The sequence below is a fragment of the Candoia aspera genome, chromosome 10, assembly GCF_035149785.1.
Source record: "Candoia aspera isolate rCanAsp1 chromosome 10, rCanAsp1.hap2, whole genome shotgun sequence".
Lineage (NCBI taxonomy): Eukaryota > Metazoa > Chordata > Lepidosauria > Squamata > Boidae > Candoia > Candoia aspera.
In genome coordinates this window covers 27,056,375-27,080,368 of record NC_086162.1, presented here as the reverse complement: position 1 = coordinate 27,080,368, position 23,994 = coordinate 27,056,375, and the positions used below count along the sequence as shown (strand labels likewise).

The 23,994-nt window shown below is 45.2% G+C and overlaps 1 protein-coding gene across 2 annotated transcripts in view; it reads right to left on the bottom strand.

The window, feature by feature from the left end:
* The window catches only part of LOC134503305 (leucine-rich repeat and fibronectin type III domain-containing protein 1-like protein), a 69,205-nt gene that overhangs the window by 23,830 nt on the left and 21,381 nt on the right, over positions 1–23,994 (bottom strand). The window contains exon 1 of one of the 2 annotated variants that reach the window (XM_063312073.1): positions 21,979–22,076. The exons of the other annotated variant lie outside the window; for it this stretch is intronic. The gene's annotated coding sequence lies outside the window, so the exon portion shown is untranslated. Of the gene's footprint in view, positions 1–21,978; positions 22,077–23,994 lie in introns of those variants that run through there. 2 annotated transcript variants of the gene reach the window in all.

The following is a 23,994-nucleotide window of genomic DNA, read 5'->3' as shown; positions in this document are numbered from 1 at the left end:
TTATTTTAATTTTCTACATTAAAATAACAATGTTAATGTTAAAATTGTTCCACTGGACTAGAATGTTTCTACTTCCTTCACTGCCATGTGCTCCTCCAACAAATATTCCATCAATTTATTCAAAATAAATTCCCTTCTCATCCCTATGGGCAGTATGTGTCTTCCTCAACCTCGGGTCCTCTACCAGAGGCCTGGGAGTTGTTCCCAGCATTGCATTCTTCTGGACAGAGCACTCTGACTTTGCTCCTGGGATCTGTTGGAATACACACACACACACATTTTTTTTATTGCAAATCACATGGGTAAAAGCATTCATGAAAAACAAACCACAATAAAAAACTTTAAGAAATAAAACTCTTTAAAATATGGGATCAGTCTATTAAAACTACTTAGCCAAATAAGCCAAATAGTAGCCAAAACAAAAATACTCTGACAATACCAACCATCTCAAGAAAACAAAATTATTTATTTAAAAGGCTTATATGGCTGCTCATCTCATATACCACAACTCTGGGCAGCTAACCACAATAATAAAAACCAGAAAATTCCATACAGAAGGACCTTACTGCACCCTAACAGAGAACACCCACTCCCTCAGGTCAGAAACAGCAAGCAGGCCTCTCAGAAAAGTCAGTATATTTATATACAGTATATTTAAGATCCTAGCTCTCTGGAGTATTGGAGGTCCCAGCAAATCAGCATGCCTCATTAGCATGTGGATGAGTTTGTTCTAGGATGCAATTCTCTATGTGCTTCTGGAGGAAGCTGTTTGTTGTCCCTCCCACATTCCTTAGTCCTGCCTCTGTCTACCATCTGGGAAGGAAGCCTGCTGCTGCTGCTTCCATCTGGGGCCATGCAAGGGCCTAGAATCAGGAGGTTCCCCCTTTCTGCATGCAGCCTTTAGCAGCAATAAGGGCTAAGGGTTCATTCAGTTTAAGGGAAAGAAAGAACAAGAATTGTTTTCCTGAATGGATGTAACTGGACCAAATAAATAAGACCTTTCTTTTCCCCCTTACCTTTGAATCTATGTTGTCTAAGTGTGTAATTCTTTATGCTTGTACTGGACCAAATAAATGAGTAATACCTTTTATTTCCCCTTACCTTTGAACCTATGTTGTCTAAGCATAAAGTGTAATTCTTTACGCTTGGGTGGGCTAAGTGTGTAAGATCAATAACCTGTATTTCTCTAACATGCTCATTAATGCTATTTTAGATAATATTCCTTTCTGTGCACATTTTCTCGCTGTATTAAGCTCTGCTCCATTCAGTGGTCCTAGCTGTCCACTAATGGCTTCATGGAGAAGGCTCTAATGCTGGGAAAGGTGGAAGGAAAGAGAAGATGATGACCAGCAGCCAGTTGGAAGGACTCAGTTACAGTGCTGATGAGTGCACCATTGGAAGACCTGAAAGACCATGCTAGAGACAGATTATCATGGAGAAAATCTATCTACAGTATGTGGTTGCTAAGAGTTGGTAACAACTTAATGGCACATAATCAATCAATATTTAAGATATATTAAAGGATTAACCAGGATATCAAGTGCATCACAATTTATCTAACTGCATTAATCAGGTTGCATTTCATATTATTTTTATTTTATTATTTTATTGATTCTTTCCCCATTAAATTGCCCCACCCCCCAAATAATTTAAATCAGCACCATCAGCACCTAACAGCTGATCAACACCTCCTCCAAGCAAGCTGTAGCTGCTGCCAAATAGCTGATCCCCAGACTGCCCCATCAGCTCCACCTCTGGCGTCTTCTTTGCTTCTCAGGCCATTTCTAATGATCCAATCCAGGAGCCTGCTCTCCTCAGGGCCACTCATCACCAACTGCTCCAGACACCCTGTTCATTCTGGCCTCCACTAAGGTTACCACTGCCAAGGTTCATCAACACAACCAATAGTTTCTGTAGCACCAGAAGGCCTTCCAAACCTTCCACAATCTTCATCTTCACTCACCAGCCTTTTCAGACATACTCAACTTGTAAATCACCAAAATTTTAAACCCCTCACAAAACCTATATATTGTCTTGGTGCCATTACAAAAAAAAGCGTTACGTTTCCTTTCTTCAGGACCCCGCCCCATAACATTCGGTGAAGACATAGCTGTTAAAAAATAAAAACGCTAATTTAGAAACACCCTAAAGGTCTCTGGGCCAGGCATATTGTGCTTTGGTTTTCTGACTGACTACCATATTCCAATACAGGCTCAGGTCTTCTTTCCATTTCAAACTCCATTTTCATCCTCTTCAATCATTCTTTCCAAACCAGAAGTTCTAAAGCCCTGTCTACATTGCCCCAGGCCTCAGCTCAAAAAAGTGTTCTGCCCTTTTTTATTTATTATTTATTAATCAAATTTATCACTGACCATCTTCCAAAAGGGACTCTGGGCAGTTTACAATAAAACATAAATAAAAAATATATAAAACTGTAAAATACTATAATACATAATAAAATAAATATGATAAAAACCCCAATGGCTGAAAGTTCTCTGTGATTTGCAAGCAGAGCAGGGTCCTTCTAAGAAACTAACCATCCCCAGGAATGACTACTCTCTCTCCCGCCCCAGGCATGATAACAGAACCAGGTCTTTAGTTGTTTCCTAAAGTCCAGGAGGGAGGGAGCCAATCTCACTTCCAGGGGAAGGATATTCCAAAGGGCAGGGCCTGTTGCAGAGAAGGCCCGCTTTCAGGCTCTACCTGCTACTCAGTAAAACACAGACACTAGTGTAGGCTTTAGGTTCTGGTTTTATTAGAGTATAGAATGCATGCCCTAGGAAAAGCTGAGAGTGAGTGGGACGCGCCGGAACGGGATTTAAATAGCCCACGCCGGTCAGCGCTCCACCCCTCCTTCTCCGAGTGTCCCTGAGCCCCGTTGCCGGTAGGTGAGGGGTCGAGCAGCCCCTCCTGTGCCTCGGGTGCCTCCTTAATTGGTTTTCTCCGGCCGGTGATGGGCCATTGCCGGGCGATCCGGTTCGTAAGCTTTCTGACAGCTCGGGCGTGCCTCGTGGTCGGGTGTTGTCAATTACTTCTCTTGCAACATTGTATCTCTTCCTTCCGTGCCTCCAGCTAGGATCGATACTTTGTTGCCAGCACCTGTTGCTTGCTTTTGTTAGTTGGTTGCCTTATCCCTTAATCCGCCCGGTGCTCATTTCTTTGTATTGTTATGTGAGCCGTTGTGATGTTACAAGCATCGCAATGGTGATCATGACATGCTGCCCCCCTTCCGAAAGGTTAAGCCGTGGGTATGGAGGGGTAGGTGGTGTGGTAGCTGCGGATCAGGTCGGGAGCCTGGATGTCACGGGCAGCGACCCGCTCAGGATGTGGAAAGTGTTTCCACTTCACGAGGTATTGGAGGGAGCCCCGCTGCTTCCGGGAGTCAAGCACCTCTTTTACCTCAAAGTGTTGCTGTCCGTCTATCATCACTGGTGGGGGGGGCGCGCGTGGGTGCCACCGGGAGGGGTCACTTGCCGGCTTGAGTAAGCTACAGTGAAATACCGGGTGCAGTCTTTTAAGATTATGGGGCAGATCCAAGCGCACCGTGCCTGGGTTTACTATTTGTGTTACCCGGAACGGTCCAATAAACTTGGGGCCCAGCTTTTTTGACGGTTGTGGCGATTTTATGAATCTGTGGATAAATAGACCATGTCTCCCACCTGAAATATTGGTTGCTGGCGCCGGTGTTTGTCCACTTGGGATTTAGTCTTTTGCGAACCTCCTGTGTTGCGGGTCCCCAATCCGTGGGTGTTGAAGGATGGCTCTCACTGGCCTGGGGGCGCGAATCTCTGCAGTAGAGTCTCGAGCTTGGCCCCTCCCGCTTGGGGTTGTAGACGGGGTGGGTATGTTGCCCCAGTCCCCTCTTACCCTGTGTTGCCAGTCTTGGAGCGCTCGCTGACGATTGTTGCCAGGGATTGGAGCATGTGTTCCAGGTCTCGTACCTTGGCTTTCAGGGTCGTGTCCTCATCTGCCGCTGGCGGGGACAGGAGCAGGTGCTCAAGGTATCGTACTCTGGCTTCTAGAGCCATGACCCTGTCTGGCGTGCCCTGGTCGTCTGACGCCGGTGCTGCCAGATGCTGTCCGGTACGCAGTCTTGCGCCTTCCTGCTTGGGCGTTTCGGGGTAGCGGAGCCTCCAGCTGGGGTAGGGTGTTCCTGTCCGGGATCCAACTCCGTCGGCCCAAGCGAGGAGTTGTTGGTCCCCGACCTCGTCTTCCGTCGGGGTTCTCCCATCTGGGTTGGGGCTCCAGGTCTGGAACTGGGGAGCGGTGTGGGCAGGGAGGGTGTCCGCATCTCCTGTGGGGTGCACCGCCTCCAGCCGCCGTCGGGTCGCCTCTGCCTCTTGCGGGCCGTCCTTCACGCCTCTGGTGCGAAGTGCTGGCTCCATCGCTGTCCCCGATTCTGTTTCTCGCCAGTTGGTCTCTCCCGCGGAAAAATTTTCGTCCGGTGGAGCTTGGCGATTTTTGGTTTGGTGACTCTCAGCTTTATGTCAGGCTCTACCTGCTACTCAGTAAAACACAGACACTAGTGTAGGCTTTAGGTTCTGGTTTTATTAGAGTATAGAATGCATGCCCTAGGAAAAGCTGAGAGTGAGCGGGACGTGCCGGAACGGGATTTAAATAGCCCGCGCCGGTCAGCACTCCACCCCTCCTTCTCCGAGTGTCCCTGAGCCCCGTTGCCGGTAGGTGAGGGGTCAAGCGGCCCCTCCTGTGCCTTGGGTGTCTCCTTAATTGGTTTTCTCCGGCCGGTGATGGGCCATTGCCGGGCGATCTGGTTCGTAAGCTTTCTGACAGCTTGGGCATGCCTCGTGGTCGGGTGTTGTCAATTACTTCTCTTGCAACATTGTATCTCTTCCTTCCGTGCCTCCGGCTAGGATCGATACTTTGTTGCCAGCACCTGTTGCTTGCTTTTGTTAGTTGGTTGCCTTATCCCTTAATCCGCCCGGTGCTCATTTCTTTGTATTGTTATGTGAGCCGTTGTGATGTTACAAGCATCGCAACGGTGATCATGACACCCGCCTCCTGGACCCCACCAGATGGAGTTCTCTTACAGACGGGGTCCGTAGCATGCCCTCTCTGCATGACCAGGAGGGAAAGGTTGATAGGATGGGGAGGAGACGGTCCCTTAGGTTTTTTTGCTGTAAAGCCACAACAGCCTAATCTCCTGCCATCAGTGGACCCCATCCATTTCCTACAAGATGAGCTTGTCCCAAAATATTTTCTCATGCCTCATAAACAAAACCCTTCCTTCCTGCACTGCATCTACATACTGAAATCCCTCAATTCTGCTTCTAATTTCCTTGTCATTATAAGGGTTAATTTTGTAAGAAAATGAATTTGAAAATCGTAGCTTTTAACTGCTGACTAGGCAATTAAATTGGGCTTCCAAAACTGCAAAACCACAGTTTGTCCTATTTTTGCTGCAAGTATGCCCACAGCCCAGAACAAGCCACCAAGCAATTAATTACATAATTTTCAAACCAGGCAGGCATAGTGCCATACAGTTATTACTCTAAGCACAGCTTCCAGAACTTCTATTCAGCCACAGTCTGTTAAAAGAACATTGCTGCCCATTGAGGGATTCCGTATCATTGCTTCTGCTGTCTCCTGCAATCAGAAAGGGTTTCTATGGTGCTGGACTATGTCCACAACTCAATTTCCAAATAGCCACCTTAGCTTGTTGCAGGAAGTCCCTTTTGAACAGAAAATTTAACCATTAAAAGCTCCATTTACACAGTGTTGCCGAAGGTCAGGACAGACCATGGCATCCAGATCTCCAGGTAAAGGCTGTTCCAGAGAAAAGAAGGTCATAATGGAAAATCACCATCTTCAGCCTCCCCACCCTGGATTCTCACTCATAGCTTCCCTTCTCAAGACATGTGGACCATACAGGGAGATATTATTTGAGGCAGTCTGTCCACAGGTAGCTGAATATCAAGCTAGGTAGGGCTTTATAAATCAACACCCGCACTCTGAATTGTACTCAGAAGCCTACTGGAAATCAGTGCAAAGTCCACAACACCTGTGTTGCACGTGTACACCAACTTTCACCTGCCAAAAGTTGGGTTGCTGCATTTTGTCCCAATTGCAACTTCCAAGTAGTCTTCAAAGGCAGCCCCATGTAGAACACACTGCAATAATCTGTTTGAGAAATGACAAGGCCATGAGATAGTGTCACCACGGACTCATGAAATGGGACCTATTTCCCTTGTAAAGCCTTTGAATGTTTTGACTTGGAAGCAAATGAAATGGCTAACAGAGAAGTCATTTTGCCCCACAATGTCATTTGTACTACTGTATGTTACATAGATTCCATTCACAATGCTTAGACATGAACTAAGAGGTCAAAACTCCCTTTGTTGCAGGCTTGGCAAATGTATTCAGGATCTTTCTACAGCTTGAGAAGTATCCCCTCCTTGCTCACTCCCAAATTTGGCAGAGTGAGAGTACTTTGGGTACCACATCCTGTGGATGCAGCACCAAGCATTTCTGCTTAACATCTACAAAGCCCTTTCAAGATGAAATAAGAGGTTGTATCTCGCACAAGCTTTCAATGAAAAAGGGCCTAATGATGTGAGATGAGCTGCTGCTTACAAAAAGAGAACATTGGCAGTCCATCCTGCACAAACCTTGAATCAGAAGCATTTACACAGGCCAGCTTCAGCCCCTTGAAGATGCAGCACAAGCAGAAGCCTCCTGGCCTCAAATATTTAACTGCTGTTTATGGTACAGAAGATACACAATGCTTTATTTGCACTGTCATCTGATGCCCCGAGTGAAACATGGACTAGTTCTCTAGCCACAGAACATATTCAGCATACTTAATACAGCAAATGAAAGATTGCAAGGGAGGAAGAATTTTTCAGTACAGAACAATGTCAAGGATTGGCATATGACAATGGGCCACTGTGGGAGAGCAGGTTGTAAGAAAATTACAGACACCTACGATTGCCTCCTTTCTACTACCAAGCTTCTCTCAGCGTTGGGATGGCAGAGCAACTGATAAAAGCCTTCAGAGGTGGGAGAAAGCAGGATAAGAGCGCAGAGCTGGTGTGTTGGAGATTTTGCAGCAGGCAGCCAGAAAGGAAATAAAGCAGCCAAAGAGGCAAAAAGGTGTTTGTTTTCCCAAAGAAACTGTAATGGTTGCCTAATCCCAAATACTCAGTCTCACAAGCCAGGGCTTAAAGATAACTGATTTATTAAAGGAATAGTATGCAAATACAGAGAAAGCTGAGAATGAGCAAAAGCGCGCCAAATACAAACTTAAAAGCCTTGCTTCCAACCCAGTCCCGCCCTGAGTGCTCGTTAGCAACCACCCCCTCCCAGGTGCTAGCAACCGTTACATCTGCCTGGGAAAGTAACCTTGAACAGAGTTGCAAACCCAAACATACATTCCAAAGTAGCAAAATAAAGAACACAGCAATAATGGAAAATACCAGGAAATGTTCAAGCATGTAATACACGGATTAAAGGTTTGACATGTGAAATGTTACGATGTTAACAGAACATTGAAATGGTGAACATGACAGAAACTTGGAAGGTCCAAAGGAAACAACATGGAGAAGAAAAGTCCTGAAGCAAACGTCTGGAGAGGGGCAAGTGTGCGAAAGCTGCCCAATTAAAGAAGCTTTGTGTACTAGAGATAGTAGCAGCAAAGTAGGTTTGTAGTAGTAGTAATATAAAAATAGTTAATTTAAATATGTATTAGATAAGGATAGAAATATTTGTATAGTGTAAGTCCATTAGGAATATAGGTTAGTTAATTATAAGCTAGGATTGTATTAGTTAATCACATAGATATCTAGAACACACTTTTATATTGTAAATAGTTGATTAAAGTAAAATACCTCCCCAAACCTATAAGGGAAGATCTAAAATCTTTATGCGTACAGTGCTTTATTGGGGGACTTTCATTTGAGTTTGGATGAACTGATGGAGTTTTTAAAGGTTAATAAATGAACTCCAAGCAGCTAACAACAATCTTGCAAAGTAGAAGTGTGAACCAAAACTTGCACATTACGCTTAATTACCTTCAGAATATAATTCAGTCTTCACACAGTAGTTAGATGAAGAGAAAAAAAAGGTAGCTTACATTTATTCAGTAGATCTGGATACAAGTACATTCACAGTAGAAAGCATTTATTCATCACTGGTTCTTTGTAGACACATTTCTATGTGGAATAGAAATGTCTGTGTGCACGTGAGATGAAAGGGACAAGAGCTGCATTCTGCAGCACCTCCTGCTTGCAGGTATGCCCAAGAGGTAAAAAATGGAGATCGTTAATCTCCAAACCCAAGGAGGAAGTGGAAAATCAGGTGACCCATGTGACATCCCACAAACACAACAGAGATGCGTTTACTGAAAGACTCCCTTATGCTTATGAGACAATGCTGAGTTGACCCCTGATAATTCCAACACCCCTTCTCAAGTTAGCATGTCTCAGAGTCCACAAGATTCAACTTCTTCCACAATTCTTGGTAACTGCTCCTCAGCAACAGCTTTGTGAGAATGTCCACAGTCATGTTCCTTGTGGGACAATAGTCTAGCCCGACTATTCCTTGCTCTTGCAAGCCTTATACTACATGATACTTACCATCAATGTGTTTAGTTCTCCCATTAATCTTTTCTGACCGTGAGTCTAATACAACTTTGGTTGTCTTCTTAGACCTGAATAGAGGTAGATTCCTCTATTCCCATGTCTTCAAGCAGTAGCTTGAGCCATGAAACCTCTTTGCATGCTTCTACTGCTGACACATACTCTGCCTCTGTGGATGAATGTGCAACTGTAGCTTGTTTACAGCTTCCCCAGCTTACTGCTCCACCCCCATAGAAAAATACATACCCACTAGTGGATTTACCGTCAGTAATGTCTTCTGCCCAATCTGCATCTGTATACCCCACTAGTTTAGGATTGTCAGTGGCTGGTAGCTTTAGTTTTAGGTGTATATGCCCTTTAGGTACCTTCCCACCTGCTTAACACAGTCCAGTTTCTCTGTGTGGGTGTGCTAGTTTTTCTGCATAGTACATTTACTGCAGCTGCTATGTCTGGCCTAGTGGTAGTGGATAGATACAATAGCCTACCTATGGCACTTTTATAGCCATTATTCTCAGGTAAAAGTTCACTAGGTTCCTGTTGCTTGTGGAAACCTGTTTCCATTGGTGTTGGCATAGGATTGGCATTTTGCAGTCCTAAGCTCTCCAACAGTTCTAGGATCTTTTGCTTCTGGCTTAGAAGAAAGCTTCCATCTTCTTCTTTTCCAATATGTATCCCCAAGTAGTAGCTGGCATTGCCCAGATGCCTGACTTCTACTTCTTTGTTCAGGTTGGACACGATTTCATCAAAGTCTCTTTTGTTATTGTGGCAAGTCATCAAATCATCCACATAGCAAAGAATGTACACCTCTCTGCCATTTCTGTGCCTTGCGTAGAGGCAGGGATCAGCTTTGCCTTGAACAAAACCTTGCTTAAGAAGTACTTGGTTCAACTTCTTATTCCATGCTCTTGCTGCTTGCTTCAGGCCATAAATCCCCTTCTGAAGTTTGCAAACGAGTTGCTGTGTTTTGGGATTGGCGAAGCCTGGAGGTTGTAGCATGTACAGTTCTTCCTCTATCTCTCCATGTAGAAATGCAGTCTTTACATCTAGGTGTTCAATACTCATGTTCCTGGAAGCTGCAAGACTCAGGAGCATTCTGATTGTAGTATGTTTTACAACGGGAGCAAAACATTCATCACAATCAAGTCCATATTTTTGCAAATAGCCTTTTGCGACTAGCCTAGCTTTGTATCTTTGTAGTTCTCCATTTTCATCTTGTTTGGCTTTGAAAACCCATTTGCATCCTATGGCTTTCTTGCCTGTTGGTAGTTTTGTCAAAGTCCATGTTTTGTTCTTGTGTAGAGCCTCTAGCTCTTCTTGTGCTGCTTTCTTCCACTTGCTTGCTTCATCTGGTGGCATTTGCTGCACTTTGTTCCATGATGCAGGTTCTCTTGGTAATGAGAACCTTGCGAGGTAGGTGAGTCTCTCGGCTGGAACTCCTTTGTTGGGTCGTGATGAGCGTCTTGGAGCAGGTTCAGGAGTGGCACTTGGTGGTTCAATCCCTTCTGCATCCTCGACCTCATCCTCTGACTCTAATGGAGTTTGTGCCTGGGCTTCTATCTCCCTCTGGGTCAGTGTGGTAGTTGTGTCTTCAGATGTTGGGCTAAACGTCTCAAGCTGGTAACTGCCGCTGTTGATTTCTGCGCAGTCATCATCAGCATGACTATGGTAGCTTCTCTCTCATTGAAGTACACCACTCTGTTTGTGCTTACTTTTCCTGTCTTTGGGTTCAGGATTCTGTATCCCTTGCTTCCTGGAGCATACCCGATCATGATGCCTTCTTCAGCTCTGGGGTCTAGTTTAGATCCCAGTTTCTCCTTTGGTATGTACGCATAAGCCTTGGATCCAAATAATCTCAGATGCTTTATGCTTGGTTTGCATTCATGCCATAGCTCAAAAGGTGTTACCTTGTTGGCTTTGGCTGGCAGTCTATTCTGTAAGTATGTAGCTGTTGAAACAGCATCTGCCCAGTATTTGTCAGGCAGATCTGCTTCTAAAAGCATACATCTTACCATATCCATTAGTGAGCGACTTTTCCTTTCTGCAACTCCATTTTGTTCAGGTGTGTATGGAGTGGTTAGTCTGTGTTCTATACCTAGTTGTGTTAGGTATGTTTCCATGGTTTGTGAAATAAATTCACCTCTGGGGTCACTTTGGAGGGCTTGAGGGGTTCTGTTGAACTTGTTGGTCACCATGGCTACACACGCTTTCAGCATGTCCGCTGTTTGGGATTTCTCTTCATTAGGCAGGTCACACAGTATCTGGGAAAATCATCTATAAAGCATAAAACATATTTCTTTCCGCCCGCTGATGCTTGAAGAGGTCCACACAAATCAGTGTGGATAAGTTCGAGTGGCTTGGTTGCCCGCCTTTCCCTTTGTTTGGGTATGGCTGGTCTTGTTGCCTTTCCTTTAATGCATATCATACATTTCAATTGGCATTTACCATAGTTGCTTATTTCAAAATCTCTTACCATGCCTTCAGTTTTCATTCTTAAAATTGCATTGAAATCATGGTGCGCAAAATGTCTGTGCCAGGTGGTGGTGCTGTTGTCCTGCTTTTGCTGCTGACAGGCAAGGCTGACATTTGGTGGTGATTGTTCGCAGTGCACCTAGTAGACACCATCCTTTTGAAAACCTGTAACATAAATCTTTTCTTCACTAGTGACTTTACACTGTCGATTAGCATTAAAAGTCACATGAAAACCTTTGTTATTCACTGTTGAGACACTTAGTAAATTGGTTTCTGGTACATAGAACACATCTGCTATAAGATCTTTGTGTTCACTTCCATTGATGCATGTCAATGGCACACTTCTTTTTCCTTGAATCAAAATTGAATTGCCATCTGCTAATGTTATGCTTCCTTCTGTGGTTTCATTTAGCTCACAAAAGTCACGTTTATTCCCACACAGAATGCCTGCTGGCCACCGAATTGATTACCCATCGTCTAGGACATTTATTGGTATCAGCACTATAAACAGTGTGTAAAGCCTTCTCACCTTTAAGAATATTTTCCTTGGATTTATCCTTGGAAAAATCTTTCTTGTCCTTATTTCTGTAGAACCTTGCAATATATCCTGGCTTTTTACATGAATTACAGATAATGGCCCTTTTTTCTGTCCCTTTGTTTTTCTGATGTGTCACTGATTGCTCTGGCTCATGTTTATCCTTCGTTGCTAGGTAACCAATGTCTCTGCCAGGCTCTACAGTATTGTTTTGCAAATTCTTTTGCCTTCGGCATTCTGATCTGATTGCTCCCAGAAGCTAAGAAAGATTTTTCCCTTTTAAATTCAGGCCAGCAACAAATGGGAAAAATCTGTTTGGTAATGTACTCAGCACAAAAGACATCTTAAGTTTTTTATTCATGAGATTCTGGACTGTGCTCAGCTGATCAAAGATTGCCTGTAGCCTGATCAAGTGGTCATTTACATTTACATTGTCTTCCAAATTGCATGCATGCAGTTCTCGTAACAAAGAGATCACTTTCTGATCATCAGCTTCTGTCCTAACAGTCAGAAATCACACTGAGACGAGGAGTAGGTCTCTAGTGTTTATTACTGCTACATTAAACAGAATCCTAACAAACTGAAGAAGTGTGGGAAAAACCCAGACAGATAAACCCCAAAGGCTAAGGCGGTCTGATCTGTGTCTCTTTGAACGGCTGCTTAATTCCTCAGTACTACGCATGCATTTTCCACCCTGGATCGAGGCCCCCTCCTGCTTGCCATCAGCACTCATGACAGCTTCTGAGTATAGGGTGCATAAATTCTCAATCATTTCTTTCACAGTAGAAATATTTTTAATCTCTGCTAATCTGTGATCTGGAAGAGATCTAGCAATAAGAATTTTAGCTCTCTTATCCTTTTTCTTCCACTGTCTTTTGGCTTCCTCCCCATCCTCTGGTTTAGGTTCAGGTAAATCCAGAACATCCAAACAATCTTCAAAATCTATCTGCATCCTCAATCTGAATAGCTGTAATGATTGCCCTAGCCCCAAATACTCAGACTCACAAGAGGATGCTAAATGAAATCTGATTTATTAGAGTACTAAAGACAAATACAGAGAAAGCTGAGAATGAGCAAAAGCGCGCCAAATACAAACTTAAACCCTTGCTTCAAACGTATCCCGCCTCCCTCGTAACAGCCCCGCCCGGCACAGGTGCCAGCAATCGTCAGAGTTGCTAGCCTGGGAAAGTAACCTTGAGCGCAGTAGATAACACAAATACATTCCAAAGCAAAGCCAAAAGATAATCGTTCCCATCCTCCCTAGACAAATGAAACACGCATCCAATTAATGACATGCGAAACGTTACGATGCACCAAATACATTGAAACGGCGCACATGACATACCGCCCCCTTAAAATACCCCTAGGGACCTGGTTTCGAGGGATAAGCGGAGTGGAAACGGGCCACCAGAACTGGGGAAGCCACATCTGGTGCAGCGACCCACTCAGGATGAGGGAAATGCTTCCAACGAACTAAATATTGCAAAGTATTGCGAAGGCGTCTAGAGTCCAAAATTTCTTTAACTTCAAAGTGTTGCTGACCATCAATCATGATGGGGGTGGGAGGTGGAGGTTGCCGATGCCAGCGATCAGAAGGAATAGTCGGTTTGAGTAAGCTGCAATGAAAAACAGGGTGTAAGCGTTTAAGGTTATGAGGCAAGTCAAGTTTAAAAGTCACAGGGTTAATCTGAGCGACAATTGGGAAAGGACCCACAAATTTAGGCGCCAGTTTCTTTGAAGGTTGTGCAGACTTGATAAACTTGGTAGAAAGGTATACCGAGTCCCCAACTTGGAATGCAGGTTGTGGGGCTCGCTTCCGATCAGCATACAGTTTATAATCTGCCTGTGCATCAGCCAATGCCTTTTGAATCATTGGCCAAGAGTCAGCCAGTTGTGTTGACCAATCATCTGTAGTGACTGCACCTGCAGGAGGTTGTGGGAGATCAGTGATAGGTACAAAGTCTTTACCCTGAGCTACCCGAAACGGGGTTTGCCCAGTGCTTTGATGCACTGCATTGTTGTAAGCCACTTCAGCAAATGGTAGGAGGTCTACCCAATTGTCCTGCTGATAATTCACAAAAGCGCGAAGGTACTGCTCTAGAGTAGAGTTAACCGCCTCAGTGGCCCCGTCCGTCTGAGGATGCCAAGCCGTGGACAGGGCTTGCTTCGTGCCTAACAGCTTGAGAAACGCCCGCCAAAACTGCGAGGTAAATTGTGTACCTCTGTCCGAAATCAAGCGGGAGGGACATCCGTGTAGCCTGTACACGTGTACAAGGAATAGGTGGGCCAATTGACGCGCTGACGGAATGGACACGCAAGGGATAAAGTGAGCTTGTTTGGAGAAATAATCCTTGACCACCCAAATGACCGTTTTGCGTTGGCTGGGTGGTAGCTCCACAATAAAATCCATGGAGATTTCTTCCCAAGGGGAAGAGGGGGCTGCTACCGGCTGCAGCAGCCCTTGGGGCTTGCCCACCTTGCGCTTGGACATTGCACAGACAGTGCAGGAAGCAATGTAGTCTTTGACATCTTTACGTAATGTGGGCCACCTGAATTGCCTCCGAACGAGGTGCAAGGTTTTTACAAACCCGAAGTGACCTGCGAGTTTGTCATCGTGTGAACGTGTTAACACATCTTTTCTGAGGTTTTCAGGAACGTAGAGGCGGTCGGATTTCCAAGCGAAGCCTCTGTCAAAAGTAACATTGTCTTTATTCGCAAGCAACCAAGTATCCGTTTTTAGTTCTTTTAAAAACTTTTGTTGCAACTGGGAGGGAATTGACAAAGTGCTTGGCTGAACAGCGCTTGTGGTGGGCGGTTGCTGCGCGCGCGTTTGGCTTCGCGTCACAGCCTGCATGCCCAATTGGGGCGCCGACCATAGGGTGCTTACCACATCTGGCGCCGCCCCAGAGTCTTGAGGTTGCCTTGACAAGGCATCAGCCAAGAAGTTCTTTTTCCCTGGAATAAATTTGAACTGAAAATTGAATCGATTGAAAAATTGAGCCCAACGAACCTGTTTAGGGCTCAGTTTTCGAGGGGTACTAAGTGCCTCCAGGTTTTTATGATCAGTCCATACCTCAAAGGGATGATTTGCCCCTTCCAACAGATGCCGCCAAGCTTCTAATGCAGCTTTTACTGCAAATGCCTCCTTTTCCCAAACATGCCAACGCCTCTCAGTCTCAGAGAACTTGCGGGATAGATAGGCACAGGGCTTGAGGCATCCTGCCTCGTCTTTTTGCATCAACAATGCGCCAATAGAATAATCGGAGGCATCTGCCTGTACAACGAAAGGCTTTGAGGGATCAGGGTGTTGTAAAATGGGCTCTTTGACGAAAGCTGCTTTCAGCCGCTCAAACGCCGTTTGACAAGCAGGCGTCCACCTCAACAGCGCTCCGGGATTCTTGACTCTCCTAGTATCTCCCACCCCTTTTGTTCGAAGCAGTTCCGTTAGGGGCAAGGCAATCTCAGCGAACCCCCTTATGAATAATCTGTAGTAGTTGCTGAACCCCAGGAAACTTTGAAGTTGCCTGCGGGTGCGGGGACTCTCCCAGTCCATGATAGCCTGCACCTTGGCAGGGTCCATTTCTATACCTTTATCGGAAATCCTATACCCCAAGTAGTCAATTTGGGTCTGATGAAAGGCACATTTCGATAGCTTTGCATACAATTCAGCAGATCTGAGTTTACACAAGACTTTCTTTACCAGAGCTACATGCTCTTTCATGGTTTCCGTATAAATCAACACATCATCCAAATACACCAGTACACCTTTAAACAGATGTTCATGCAAAACTTCATTGATTAATTGCATAAATACCCCAGGGGCCCCAGCCAACCCAAACGGCAACACCTTATACTGGAAGGCTCCCAACGGGCAATTGAATGCAGTTTTCCACTCATCACCCTCCTTGATTCGTACACGATAGTAGGCTTCTCTTAAATCCAGTTTAGAGAAGATCTTGCCTTTGGCCAGATGTGACAACATGTCCTTTATCAATGGCAAGGGATATTTGTTGGAAATTGAGACGGCATTTAATCCGCGGAAATCCGTACAAAGTCTCAATGTCCCATCCTTTTTTGGGCGAAAAAGAACCGGCGCCCCCACGGGTGAATTCGCCGGCTCAATGAATCCGCGCGCCAAATTTTTGTCCACAAATTCCCTCAACAGAGTCAGTTCCTTTTGCGTCATGGAATAAATTTTTGGTTTAGGCAATTGAGTGTTGGGCAGCAGTTCTATGGCACAGTCCGTCTTTCGATGGGGGGGCAACCGGTCAGCTTCCTTTTCACCGAATACATCAGCAAACATCCTGTACTCGGCCGGCAAGCCTTCCAGAGGAGAGGCCGGGTAAGGCGGAGTCGCAGCTGCCGCAACCCCCACCATCTCCTCTGGGGCACCCTTCCCCTCTGCCGCTTGATAAAACCCATCCCTAAATGTGATGGTCCGGTAAACCCAGTTTATTTGGGGGTTTTGCTGCACCAACCATGGTACCCCCAACACCACCAATGGCCCCCCTACGGGAGCCACGACAAAAGACAACCCTTCCTGGTGACTGCCCAGTTGCAAGGCTACCCGCCCTGTAAAATGGGTGACCGGTTTGCCCCCTGCCATGGACCCATCCAATTGAGTAAATGCGATGGGTCGTTGTAGAGGGAAAGTGGGGAGCTCCAAAGCTGCCACCACGTCGGGGTGCATCAGACACCGGGAACACCCCGAATCAATCATGGCCCATACTTCCACCGTCTTGACTTGGGAACCCAATTTCAATTTCACCATGAGTATGCGGTAAGTGCCACTCACCGATGGAGGCTCGCGCCCGTCCTCTACCACCTGCCCAGCGGCGCCCTTTAGAGCAGGTGGCTGGCGTTTCCCGCCGGCTGCGGGATTTCGGTCTCCCCTTCAATTTCGTAGAACATCACATCGTCTCCCTCGGTCTCAGCCACCGCAGCTTTCTGTTTCCTCGGCAACGCAGGGGACTTCGCCGGCGGTTTTCCGGGCCGTTCCTCTACCTTTGCCTTCGGGCATGCTGCCACTCGATGCCCCTCCTTACCACATCTCAGACACAAGCCTTTTGCGTACCGCTTCTCCCGCTCCTCATCCCAGGGTCGTTGTCCCGGTTTCCCCCCGGTGGTCGATGGGCGGCTGGGCTTCACCTCCCGCCCCGACTTGGCGGTCTTCCGCTGGGCAAAGATCTCCTGGGCATGTTCAGCCCTTCCTGCCAGCAGGATCCACTCATACAGCGTGTATGGGTCGTCCCTCCCCAGGGACCAGCGCAGCACCTCTGTATTCAAGCCATCTTTGAAGAGCTCGATAATGGTTGCTTGGGACCAGTCATCCACCTTCCCAGCTAGCGCTTTAAACTCCAAAGCATAATTGGCCACTGATCGGGACCCCTGCTTGAGTTCCTTCAGGGCTCGCTTTGCTCTCTCCTTTGCTAAGGGGTCCTCGAAGTGTTGCTTCAACGCCCAGAGGAACTCCTCGAGATTTTCCAGTTCAGGCGCTTCCGACTGGCACATCTGGACATACCAGTCTGCCGCCCTCCCCTTCAGTTTGGTGGCAATGGTGATGATTCTTGCCTTCTCCGATTGGAAAACCGCCCCCCATTCCTCCATATAGGCTTTCGCATTCGTCAGGAAGAACGAGAGTTTGGTCGGGTCCCCATCAAACTTGACAGGGAAGTCTCGCATGCCGCCTCCCGCCGGGCTGCGCCCCACCACCGGGGCTGCTGCGGCTGGTGCTTCCCTGACTCGGGGCGGCACGGGGCCCCGGGGCGATCGCCCAGGCGATGCTGCGATTTCCATCTGGACCGACTGGTCCCCTTCGCGCCTCCGCACCACCCGTCGCCATTCCGGGGTCAGCCCCTGGGAAGAAGGGGTTGAATGCCTCTGGCTTGATTCTTCCCGGACCTCTCGCAACGAGGTTACATCCAAGCTCAGCTGTTTCAGGATAGCCTCCAACGAATCCATTTTCGACTCCAGCACTCGGATCCGATCCGGAGTGGGTGAGCCCTCCGTTGGCTGCACCTGCACCACGTTGGGGGATAAGGGGTATCTCTGCCTCCAGGATGGGCCCCCCGCTGCTGTGGCATCTCCTCGGGTCTCATCCCAGGTGAGCAGCTCGCCCGGAGAATTCACGGTGGTCTCCGGGGCCGTTTTCAGCCCCCCGGCTTCGCTCTCCGACTCGGAGCTCGCCTCCTCTCTGATGGCGGACAGCTCCCCACCTTGGGACGGTCGGCCGGACGGCCTCACGGTCGAGTCCGGTTCCCCTTCCTCCATCATCACGATGTCGGGTTCGGTCATCGCGGGCTCTCTCCCTCACAGGTTAGACGCTTGTCTTTCCTGGACAGGGGCCAGCGGAGTTAGGAACTGAGATTCTCAGCTTTATGTAATGATTGCCCTAGCCCCAAATACTCAGACTCACAAGAGGATGCTAAATGAAATCTGATTTATTAGAGTACTAAAGACAAATACAGAGAAAGCTGAGAATGAGCAAAAGCGCGCCAAATACAAACTTAAACCCTTGCTTCAAACGTATCCCGCCTCCCTCGTAACAGCCCCGCCCGGCACAGGTGCCAGCAATCGTCAGAGTTGCTAGCCTGGGAAAGTAACCTTGAGCGCAGTAGATAACACAAATACATTCCAAAGCAAAGCCAAAAGATAATCGTTCCCATCCTCCCTAGACAAATGAAACACGCATCCAATTAATGACATGCGAAACGTTACGATGCACCAAATACATTGAAACGGCACACATGACAATAGCCATGCTGAGTAATTATCCTCAATCAATTTTGGTATGGGGGGAACTCCCACCTCTCTCTCCATTTGTTCAGAGAAAAGAAAAAAAAAATTCTGAACTTTGCCTTTTAAATGTGCAAGTGGCTTCCTTTTTGGCTGTGAGGCCAAAAAAAGCCTTTTCAAAAATCAGTTCTTGGTCAGTATACTGGACTCTGCTGGGCTGCACTGGTTTTGTCCTGGGCCCATAACCCTTGATGGAGTTTTTAAAGGTTAATAAAAGAACTCCAAGCAGCTAACAACAATCTTGCAAAGTAGAAGTGCGAACCAAAAAGAAACTTGCACGTTAAGCTTAATTATGTTCAGAAACAAAATTCAGTCTAGAGTCTAAATTCAGTTAGATGAAGAGAAAAAAAATGTAGCTTACGTTTATTCAGTAGATCTGGATACAAGTAGATTCATAGCAGAAAGCACTTATTCATCACTGGTTCTTTGTAGACACATTTCTATTGGAAATGGAAATCTCTGCATGCAAGTGAGATGGAAGGACGAGAGCTGCATTCTGCAGCACCTCCTGCTTGCAGGTATGCCCAAGAGGTAAAAAATGGAGATTGTTAATCTCCAAACCCAAGTTTGGAGGAGGATGTGGAAATCAGGTGACCCATGTGACATCCCACAAGAACAGAGATGCGTTTACTAGAAAGACCCCCTTATGCTTATAGACAATACTGAGTTGACCCCTGATAATTCCAACATAAACAACCTTGGGTACAAAAAGAACTCATGACAGCCACCAAATACACATTGTGTTTTTTCTGTACAACTGTAAAACAGTATACCATTACATATAATATGTGGGGAGAACAAAAAGGACAAAAAGAAAGTTCACTACTATACAGATTCCTCCAACAATGAATAGACTCCTTTGCTTCAGTTGTTGCCTTCCCTCCCTGAGTGAGAGGGTCATAGCACATATGAGTAATTTACATGACAACAGCAAAAAGTTTTTTAATCTGTATGATATGAAAAAGCAGTAACCAAAACAAACAAAACAAAACAAAACCAGAAAAATAGGAAAATGCCAAGAAAAAGAGTTTTGTTGGCCAGAATCTGTGAGATTGGTTTTGATAGGTACTGTTCATGAATTCCTGGGCTAAGCATGTCAGAGTACCTTGTTTTTTTAATGTTTAGTTATATCTAAGTGAGTCTTCTGCACCAAGCACCATAGATTGATAGGAAAAACGAAGTGGATTCCCCAGATCTTCCAGCATTCAAAACAGACATTCCCAGCTTATAAAACTGTAGATAGAAAAATAAATGATATTCCAGCTAACAGTTCCTCAGCTTATATGATGCTTACCCACAGAACCTAGGGACACAACTTACAGTAGAGGAACAGTTAGTTCCACCATCCTCTCATTTCAGAGCTCAAGCAAGCAGCAAAGTACAGAATTGCAACAAATGCTTCCTCAAACTATGCACTAATTTTGCTGAATATTGGGCTATACTGCAAATGTACCAAGTTGACAGACTGGTTATGTCACAAAAGCAAGAAAATTGACTCAAATCAAGACAAGTGAGGTCACTCAACCATCATACATACTCAGGAACTCTGGTAGCTGCTACTTTAGTTGGGAAATGCCCATAGTATGACATAAGTACAGAAAGAAATTGGATAGGAGCTATTGGTAAAGCAAGGAGGCCTCTTCATGAGTGCTTTGTGTCTCTGTAAAGATGCTACGTTATAGAGAATAAAGAGCAGTGTGTGTCTTGAGTCACGTCAGCTGCATTTCAGGCCATCTTTAGGCAATGAATGCCTCCACATCACCACCAGCCATGAGCTGAGTCACCTGCAGAAGCCAATACTACTGAGTGCTACAGAGCCAAGGAAGAGGAAGACTATAGTATTGCAGTTCCTAGGAGCTAACATCCCACTCCCAGCATACAAAGTATTCTTTGCTGTTCTATTTCCAAGATCCTTCTTGACAAACCTTTACAGGAATCATGCAAGATCCTTGCATGGAAAGTCAACACCAGTTCCTGCCATATGAAGCCTGGAGTCCCACTTTGATTCAAGCTTTTTAATTTTAATCTAGGACTGGAAGCATCCAGCCACCCAGCAGTTACCATGATTGTCATTAGCAAATTCAAGCAAAAAATAATGGATGTGGAAATACATGCAATCTCATAACTTTGAAAGAAACATTAATATAATGCGGCATTATTTAAAATTCTTCAGTTGGAAATCATCTATTTATACTAATGCAATTAATTAGCCAAATATTTATTCCAGATTAGAATATCTGTGGAATGAACATAAAGTATCCCCACTAGTGAAGCTTGATGACATCATGGCCACAGCCATTGAATTTTCTTGAATATCGATTGGTTTGCCCATGCCTTCATTGAGGGCACTTTTCAACTTCTTGGTCTAGCCTACTGCTCTGGTGGTCTCCCAGCCAAGGATTATCCAATCCTGACCTCACTTAGCTTTTCAAGATCAAGGTTGGCTAGCGACTACCATGTGGTTAAAAGAAACTTTGTGAAAGTTTCATTCTGGAACAGCAGAGAAGGGCTGGTTCATTTTCCTCTCCCAGGCCACCTCACTTTACCTTTGCTTCATATAACTGAATTTACCCACTCAACCAGCAGTTGCTCCTGCACGCAGAAACGTGCCTTTTACTTGCCATATAGGGCATGCATATTGAGAAGTGCCACTTTTGGTTGGGACCATCACATTCCCCTGATCACTCTCTGGCCAGAAGAAAACCTTCATGATATATCTGGAAAGTATAAGCGAAGTATCTTGTGGTATCACCCAGAAGAATCAGAGCCGATGGATGTATTACAAAGCACTGAGCACAGACATGGAAGGAGAACTGTGCAAGAATTGGCCATGAGAGCATGCAGATATCACTGCACCTCAGGAGGGCAGGTGGACATTACTCAGCAGCAGCCATTGATGGCATATCCAGAGCATGAGCAGCTAGCCTAAAGGAGAAATCCCATCTCCTAAAACCATAGCATAGTAGCATCTCAGTTTTCTTTAACTTTAAGAGTTAAAAACATTAACTGCATGTACACACAATATACTACTTCAACAGAAGCCTATTAGGAAAAAAATTTAAAAATGAATTTCTCTCATTTTCCAAAATATTTCAAATATTTCAAATTCATCCACTGAAGGAAATAAATAAATATTGCCATTTTCTGACTCATAAAATACGTTAACATCTTAACTGAAACCAGTGAATATCCAAACTAATTATTTGCTAGCAAACAAGCTAGGTGAGCAGTCATAGGACTGAGTCATGTAAACCTCAGACACAAATTACCTTGCAAACAGTCTTAGGGGGGAATTTCCTCCTGAGTGCATTGACCTTTTTTGTTCATATGCAGAGGGATCTGTTAATGCCCGGATCACATCTAACTTCACAGCGATCAGTTATCTTTCCCTAATTCCAGAAACAGGAAAGCTTTTGTATTCTACCAGTAAACTTAAGTGAGCAACAGATGGATTTGAGCTCCACAATCTGACCTTCCTGGTCACCCTAAGGGACCTGATAGCAACAGAGCAACCTTTTGACCTGACAGAAGCAGCACAGTCTAACAGGAGAAAAGAAGCAAGGTAAGGAGAGATTCTGCTCTTACTTTTCAAGTATTCCTCAAGTTCACTGCTAAGCGTGCTCCAGCCTTTGATATACTTCTTTCAGAAGCTCCTTCCTGTTGGATGTACTTGATGTAGTAAGTCTTCTACACAAACTTGCAATTTCTCTGCCAACACAGCAGTTCTGGTGGTCTTTGAGCTGGTCATTCTCCCTGCAATTACAAAGACCAATTTTGGGCTGGAATTCTATTACTGCAGAGACCTTTGGAGGTGATGAAAAGGTAGCAGTTAAAAGGACCATTTACTATATGTATGAATGTATGTATGCATGTACTTCAGTTTATACAGCTGCCCATCTCAGCAAAGTAAATCTGGACAGCAAACACAGTTAAAAGCATCAGTATAATAAGAAAATAGTAGAAATGTAAACATAACATAAATAGGAAAACAAAGAAAAAAAGCAACCAAGGAAAAACCCATCCGAAATAAATTAATAATCCCTCAAAGGTTCAACTAAACAGATGTGATCCAGGATGCTGCCCAGGATAAGTCTGTCCTGTTCCTCTCCTCAGAGCCTTGGGAGCATAAGCAGCTGCAGCTGCCATTCCAATGGAAGAAAGACACCCACATGGTGATATCACAACACAAGGCACACCCTTGTGAAAATGCATCCTGATGTTTGATGCAAATATATAAACAGCAGGGGTTGCGCTGTGACATCATGAAGCACATTTCCCCCCTCCAGCCCCTGCAGATGTTGGTGAGAGGAGTGTGCACTGCAGACTCCATTACTCAAGCTTAAAAGCTTAAAAGCTCCTACTTCAAATCCAGTGTATTTTCTTCCGCACTTCCCCATGTAACAAACTTTTAGTCTTCCTGTTCTCACACTCAAGTAAACCTTCCTGAGTATAGAATGGGGAGAGTCAGCTACCCAAATGTGTCTTCTTGTTTTACTGTTATTAAACAAGTTTGTTTCTGGTATCAATGAATGTAAATAAATGGTAGCAGAAGCTTACATATGTCACCTGTCTGGTTACAAAGGCCAGTAAACTATTCGCACTATATCCTGTTTACACAGCATTTGTGGGGATATATATACAACCTAACCTAACACCAGACTCCTGAATAAACCCACTTGAAGAAGAGCAGCAGAAATTCGACCTTTACTGTGAAAGGTAATGCTCCAACCCCTCTGAAAGTGTGGCTTTGTTTAACAAGAGAAAATGCTTTTTCCATCCCAAGAAATCTGTCCTACATCCACCAAATCTGTTAGCAAATCAGATCACTCACAGCTCCCAAAGTATATAAAAAATCCTTGCTTCTTTGTTCAGGGCTCCTCTTCATTATAAAGTGGACCCAAAATTGGGCTTCAACTTTACAAAGTTTATAAAGTTGAAACAAAGAGCTGTTTGAAGGTTTCCCATGACATCCTGTTCCCCATGAGTTGCTGCTGCTGCTGTTCTAGCATTAGCTACATTTCATGTATTTTGGTTTTTCTACATTTGCTTATAAATCTTCCTGGGAAGTTGACTAAAGAACAAAGTGTACATAAAAATGAAGTAACCTAAGGACTCAAGCTCAGCAAGCCATCTCACCTTATAAACCAAGTTTGAGAGGGAGGGAGGGGGGAGAACTACACTTTGCATATTCATGGCTTTTTGTATAGAACTGATTAATAATTATTCATTTTATTTTACTGAAAGTGTAACTACTCTCAAGGATTTGATTGCTTTGAATCTATATTCTGACACCGATTGCTCTATTATACCTATCCACCTTGCTTTAGTATTATTTACATGTTCTCCAAAACAGAGGTGTGGGTAAGTCTCTCTCCATCCAGCTGTAGCCTCATACACACACACACACATCCCTGACACCTCACAAAGGGCACACAGGAGCAATCCAATCCAGAGGTTGTTGGTGCCTGTACTGGGGATGCTGTATCGCTCTCTTCCAGCAGCTAAAGCCGCCCATGCCTTGTATAATTATCCAGCATCCGATCTGGATCCAGGTCACAGCTAAAACCTCATGAGAACCTCCCTACCCAGGATCATTCCCAC